The sequence below is a fragment of the Triticum urartu genome, chromosome 4A (assembly GCF_056163025.1).
Source record: "Triticum urartu cultivar PI428250 chromosome 4A, HENAU_Tu73, whole genome shotgun sequence".
In the NCBI taxonomy this organism is placed as follows: domain Eukaryota; kingdom Viridiplantae; phylum Streptophyta; class Magnoliopsida; order Poales; family Poaceae; genus Triticum; species Triticum urartu.
In genome coordinates, this window is record NC_141876.1 from 590,066,926 (window position 1) to 590,074,385 (window position 7,460).

The window sequence follows — 7,460 nt, forward strand, 5'->3', positions numbered from 1 at the left end:
GCAAGAATCAACTAGCATAGGAAGGCAAAACAAGTATAACTTCAAAATTTTAAGCACATAGAGAGGAAAACTTGATATTATTGAAACTCCTACAAGCATATGTTCCTCCCTCATAATAATTTTCAGTAGCATCATGAATGAATTTATCAATATAACCATCACATAAAGCATTCTTTTCATTCTCTACAAGCATAGAAATTTTTCTACTCTCCCAATAAGCAAAATTCTTCTCATTCGGAATAGCGGGATCACTAGTTCTTAAAGTTGACACTCCTTCAAACCCGCTTTAGATGATAGTATTATTCATACTCCAAAATATATAAGTGAAGTTCATGTAGCATTCTATAATTAATATAAACTAACCAATATCCAAGCTCAAAATGTATAAGTGAAGCACACAAAGCATTCTATAAAACCATACTCAAAAGATTTAAGTGAAGCACACGAAGTATTATATAAATTTATGAAGGGACATTCTCATACTAGCATGGTTCTTTAAAGAGAAAGAAAAACACAAATGACACAAATCATGTGAACAAAACAAAAACCGAGGTATACCGATATTTGTTGAAGAAGAAAGATGGGATGCCAACCGGGGCATCCCCAAGCTTAGATGCTTGAGTATCCTCTGAAATATTTACTTGGGGTGCCTTGGGAATCCCCAAGCTTGAACTCTTGCCTCTCTTTATTCTTCTCATATTGATAACTCCTTGATCTTCGAACACTTCATCCACACAAAACTTTAACAAAAACTTTGTGAGATCCGTTAGTGTAATAAAGCAAATCACTACCTTTAGGTACTGTTGTGAACTCATTATAAATTCATATTGGTGTAGTATATACTGTATTGCAACTCATCCATGGTTCATACCATCCAATACTACTCATAGATTCATCTAAATAAGCAAACAACACATGGAAAACAGAATCTGTCTAAAACAGGACAGTCTGTAGTAATCTTGAGGTTTAGTAAACTTCTGTAACTCCAAAAATTATGAAATAAATTTGGCAATTTTACCAATTTATACATAAGTAATGTGCAAAAAGTTTCAGATCCATTTGACTTTCCAGTAAAAAAATGTAAAATCACGCGCTACAGCCAAAATTTCTGTTTTTATTCTGCACATAGTAAACAAGCAATCTAATCATCCTAGAACCAAGACTTGGCACATTAGTTTTATAATACAATGGATATACACAAGGGGACAATTATTTACAGAGAAACTTCCATGAAAAATTCTACATTGTTTCCGTGAGCATGAACACAAGTGCTCAAGGTCGACCCTCACTTCTTCAATGCATAACTTTCCAATCACTTCTCTTTTTTGAAAAACTTTTTAGGCAAGAGAGGCAAGTAAATTTTTTTGGTATTTTAATTATTTCAATTTTTTTGTATGCTTCACCCACAACTAAACAGAAACAAAAAGGAAAAATAAAATCTACTTAGTGAAGAAAGCAAACAAGCACACACGAGAATATCAACCCCACGCTATTGCTCCCCGGCAACGGCGCCAGAAAAGAGCTTGATAATCCCCAAGTGCAAGGAATCATCGTAGCAATTTTTAAAGGTGGAAGTGATAAGTATGGAGTGTCGAACCCACAAGGAGCTAAAGGTAAGATCAATATTCTCTCAAGCCCTATCTACCACTGATACAACTCTACGTACACCGAACGTTTGCTTCCAACTAGCAACGAGAAATAAAATTACGTTGTGGGTATGAAGTGGATAGCTTTGCATGATATCGGAGAGGTAAAATATAAAAGTAGGTGTTGTTATCATGAAGTTAGAATATATTACTAAATATTATAAATAGCGAGTGTGGAATAATGGTGGATCGGTGTGCGGAATTGTCCTAGGCAATCGTTAACAAGACCGGTAATCACTATTGCAGTTTCATACGAGGGAGAGGCATAAGCTAACATACTTTCTCTACTTGGATCATATGCACTTATGATTGGAACTCTAGCAAGCATCCGCAACTACTAAAGATCATTAAGGTAAAACCCAACCATAGCATTAAAGCATCAAGTCCTCTTTATTCCCATACGCAACAACCCCCTTACTCGGATTTGTGTTTCAGTCACTCACCAACCCACTATAAGCGAATCATGAACGTACTGCAACACCCTACAGCGGGAACCCCTCATGCTTGCGCGACACGGAGGGCACCATAGGACAGCATCAAAGTAAAACATACAACTCATACCAATCTAGATCATCAATCAACGCAAAGACAAAAGATATCTACTCAAAACATCATAGGATGGCAACACATCATTGGATCATAATATGTGGCATAAAGCACCATGTTCAAGTAGGGATTACAGCGGGGTGCGGGAGAGTGGGCCGCGTAAAAGAGATGAGGGTGATGATGATGATGGTGATGTTGATGAAGACGATCACTGCGGCGATGATTCCCCTCCCGATGGCACTCCGGTGCCACCGAGAGAGGAGGAGAGGTTCTCCCCCTTGTACTTCCTCCTCCATGTGTTGGAAATATGCCCTAGAGGCAATAATAAATTAGTTATTATTATTATTATTATATTTCATTGTTCATGATAATCGTTTATTATCCATGCTAGAATTGTATTGATAGGAAACTCAGATACATGTGTGGATACGTAGACAACACCATGTCCCTAGTAAGCCTCTAGTTGACTAGCTCGTTGATCAATAGATGGTTACGGTTTCCTGACCATGGGCATTGGATGTCGTTGATAACGGGATCACATAGGAGAATGATGTGATGGACAAGACCCAATCCTAAGCCTAGCACAAGATCGTGTAGTTCGTTTGCTAAAGCTTTTCTAATGTTAAGTATCATTTCCTTAGACCATGAGATTGTGCAACTCCCGGATACCGTAGGAGTGCTTTGGGTGTGCCAAACGTCACAATGTAACTGGGTGGCTATAAAGGTTCACTACAGGTATCTCCGAAAGTGTCTGTTGGGTTGGCACGAATCGAGACTGGGATTTGTCACTCCGTGTAAACGGAGAGGTATCTCTGGGCCCACTCGGTAGGACATCATCATAATGTGCACAATGTGACCAAGGAGTTGATCAAGGGATGATGTGTTACAGAACGAGTAAAGAGACTTGCCGGTAATGAGATTGAACAAGGTATCGGGATACCGACGATCGAATCTCGGGCAAGTACTATACCGATAGACAAAGGGAATTGTATACGGGATTGATTGAATCCTTGACATCATGGTTCATCCGATGAGATCATCGTGGAACATGTAGGAGCCAACATGGGTATCCAGATCCCGCTGTTGGTTATTGACCGAAGAGTTGTCTCGGCCATGTCTGCATGACTCCCGAACCCGTAGGGTCTACACACTTAAGGTTCGATGACGCTAGGGTTATAGGGAAAGTATGTACGCGGTTACCGAATGTTTTTCGGAGTCCCGGATGAGATTCCGGACGTCACGAGGAGTTCCGGAATGGTCTGGAGGTAAAGATTGATATATAGGAAGTATGGTTTTGGCCATCGGAAGTGTTCCGGGCATCACTGGTAGTGTACCGGGACCACCGGAGGTGTCCGGGGGTCCACCAGGTGGGGCCACCAGCCCCGGAGGCCTACATGGGCCAATAGTGGGAAGGGACCAGCCCCTAGGTGGGCTGGGGCGCCTCCCACCAAGGCCCAAGGCGCCTCCAAGAGGGGAGGGGGCAAGCCCTAGGGCAGATGGGCCCTAAGGCCCACCTCAGATGCGCCTCCCCCTCTCCCCCTTGTGGCCGCCACCCTAGATGGGATCTAGGGCTGCCGCCACCCCTAGGGAGGAAACCCTAGGTGGGGGCGCAGCCCTCCCTCTCCCCCTATATATAGTGGAGGCAAAGGGGCAGCCCAACACATGAAGTTCTTCCCTGTTGGCGCAGCCCTACCTCTCCCTCCTCGTCTCTCGTGGTGCTTGGCGAAGCCCTGCTGGAGTTCCGCGCTCCTCCACCACCACCACACCGTCGTGCTGCTGCTGGATGGAGTCTTCCCCAACCTCTCCTTCTCCCCTTGCTGGATCAAGGCGTGGGAGACGTCTCCGTTCTGTACGTGTGTTGAACGCGGAGGTGCCGTCCGTTCGGCGCTAGGATCATCGGTGATTTGGATCACGACGAGTACGACTCCATCAACCCCGTTCACTTGAACGCTTCCGCTTAGCGATCTACAAGGGTATGTAGATGCACTCTCCTTCCCCTCGTTGCTAGATTACTCCATAGATTGATCTTGGTGATGCGTAGAAAATTTTAAATTTCTGCTACGATCCCCAACAGTGGCATCATGAGCTAGGTCTATGTGTAGTTTCTATGCATGAGTAGAACACAAGTTGTTCTGGGCATCGATTTTGTCAATTTGCTTGCCGTTACTAGTCTTATCTTGATTCGGCGGCATCGTGCGATGAAGCGGCCCGGACCGACCTTACACGTACTCTTACATGAGACTGGTTCCACCGACTGACATGCACTAGTTGTATAATGTGGCTAGCGGGTGTCTGTCTCTCCCACTTTAGTCGGATCGGATTCGATGAAAAGGGTCCTTATGAAGGGTAAATAGAAATTGGCATATCACGTTGTGGTTTTGGCGTAGGTAAGAAACGTTCTTGCTAGAAACCTATAGCAGCCACGTAAAAACTTGCAACAACAATTAGAGGACGTCTACCTTGTTTTTGCAGCATGTGCCGTGTGATGTGATATGGCCAAAGGATGTGATGAATGATATATGTGATGTATGAGATTGATCATGTTCTTGTAATAGGAATCACGACTTGCATGTCGATGAGTATGACAACCGGTAGGAGCCATAGGAGTTGTCTTAATTTATTTATGACCTGCGTGTCAACTTAAACGTCATGTAATTACTTTACTTTATTGCTAAAGCGTTAGCTATAGTAGTAGAAGTAATAGATGACGAGACAACTTCAAGAAGACACGATGATGGAGATCATGATGATGGAGATCATAGTGTCATGCCGGTGACAACGATGATCATGGAGCCCCGAAGATGGAGATCAAAAGGAGCAAAATGATATTGGCCATATCATGTCACTATTTGATTGCATGTGATGTTTATCATGTTTTACATCTTATTTGCTTAGAACGATGGTAGCTTAAATAAGATGATCCCTCACTAAAATTTCAAGAAAAGTGTTCCCCCTAACTGTGCACCTTTGCGAAGGTTCGTTGTTTCGAAGCACCACGTGATGATCGGGTGTGATAGATTCTAACGTTCGAATACAACGGGTGTAAGCCAGATTTACACACGCAATATACTTAGGTTGACTTGACGAGCCTAGCATGTACAGACATGGCCTCGGAACACGGAAGACCGAAAGGTCGAACATGAGTCGTATAGAAGATACGATCGACATGAGATGTTCACCGTTGATGACTAGTCCGTCTCACGTGATGATCGGACACGGCCTAGTCGATTCGGATCATGTTTCACTTAGATGACTAGAGGGATGTCTATTTGAGTGGGAGTTCATTAAATAATTTGATTAGATGAACTCAATTATCATGAACATAGTCTAAATTGTCTTTGCAAATATGTTGTAGATAAATAGCTCACGTTGTAGCTCCCTGTTTCAATACGTTCCTAGAGAAAGATTAAAGTTGAAAGATATTGTAAGCAATGATGCGGACTAGGTTCGTAGTCCGAGGAGTGTCCTCACTGCTACATAGAAGGCTTACGTCTTTGATGCACCGCTCGATGTGCAAACCCCTACAACGTCGTCTGTGGATGTTGTGAACACCTGACAGACACATCCTGATGACTACTTGATAGTTTAGTGCACCATACTTTACGGCTTAGAATCGGGATTCCAATGACGTTTTGAACGCCATAGAACATATGAGATGTTCCAAGAGCTGAAATTGGGATTTCAGGCTCATGCCCGTGTTGAGAGGTGTGAGACCTCTGACAAGTTCTTTTGCCAACAAGATGGAGGAGAATAGCTCAGCTAGTGAGCATTTGCTCAGAATGTCTGGGTGCTACAATCACTTAAATCAAGTGGGAGTTAAACTTCCAGATAAGATAGTGATTGATAGAGTTCTCTAGCCACTATCACTAAGCTACTAGATCTTCGTGAAGAACTATGACATGCAAGGGATGGAGTTGATCCCGGAGCTGTTCGCGGTGCTTAAGACCGCAAAAGGTAGAAATCAAGAAGGAGCATCAAGTGTTGATGGTTTAACAAGACCACTGACTTCAAGAAGAGCAAGGGCTAGAAGGGAAACTTCATGGATGGCAAACCAGTTGCCGCTCCAGTGAAGGAACCCAAGGTTGAACCCAAACCCGAGACTAAATGCTTCTATTGTAAGGGGAACGGTCACTGGTAGCGGAATTACCCCAAATGCATGGTAGATAAGAAGACTGGCAACTTTAACAAAGTATATATGTGTTATTGATGTGTACCTCACTAGTACTCCTGGTAGCACCTGGGTATTGGATACCGGTTTAGTTACTATTATTGGTAACTTGAAGCAAAAGCTACAGACTAAACGGAGACTGGCTAAGAGCAAGGTGACGATGTGTGTTGGAAGTGTTTCCAAAGTTGATGAGATCACCATCACATGCTCCATCTGCCTTCGGGATTAGTATTGAACCTAGATAAATGTTATCAGGCGTCTACGTTGAGAATGAATATGATTAGATCATGTTCATTGCAATACGGTCATTCATTTAAGTTAGAGAATAATGGTTATTCTGTTTACATGAATGATACCTTTCATGGTCATGCACCCTATGTGAATGGTTCATTGAATCTCGGTCGTGGTAATACACATGTTCACGCCAAAAGATGTAGAGTTAATAATGATAGTACCACTTCTCGTGGCACTGCCGCTTAGGTCATATTGGCGTAAGATGCATGAAGAAACTCCATGTCGATGGATGTTTGGAGTCACTTAATTTTGAATCACTTGACACATGCGAGCCATGCCTCATGGGCAGGATGACTAAGACCCCGTTTTCAGGTACAATGAAATGGGCAAGTGACTTGTTGGAAATCATGCATGCTGATGCGTGTGATCCAATGAGAATTGAAGTGTGCGGTGGATATCGCTATTTTCTCATCTTCACTGACAATTTGGGTAGATATAGGTATATCTACTTAATGAAGCACAAGTCTGAAACGTTTGAAAAGTTCAAGAGATTTCAGAGTGAAGTTAAGAATCATCATAACAATAAGATCATGTTCCTACGATCTGATCAAAAGGGGTTTTTCTAAGTTATGAGTTTGGCAATCACTTAAGACATTGTGGAATTGTTTCACAGTTGAAGCCACCTGGAACACCACAAGTTAATGGTGTGTCCGGACATCGTAATCGAACCTTATGAGATATGGTGCGATCTATGATGTCTCTTACCGATCTACCGTTTCATTTTGAGGTTATGCGTTAGAGATAGCTGCATTCACTTTAGATAGGACACCATCTAAGTCCGTTGAGATGACGTCGTGTGAACATTG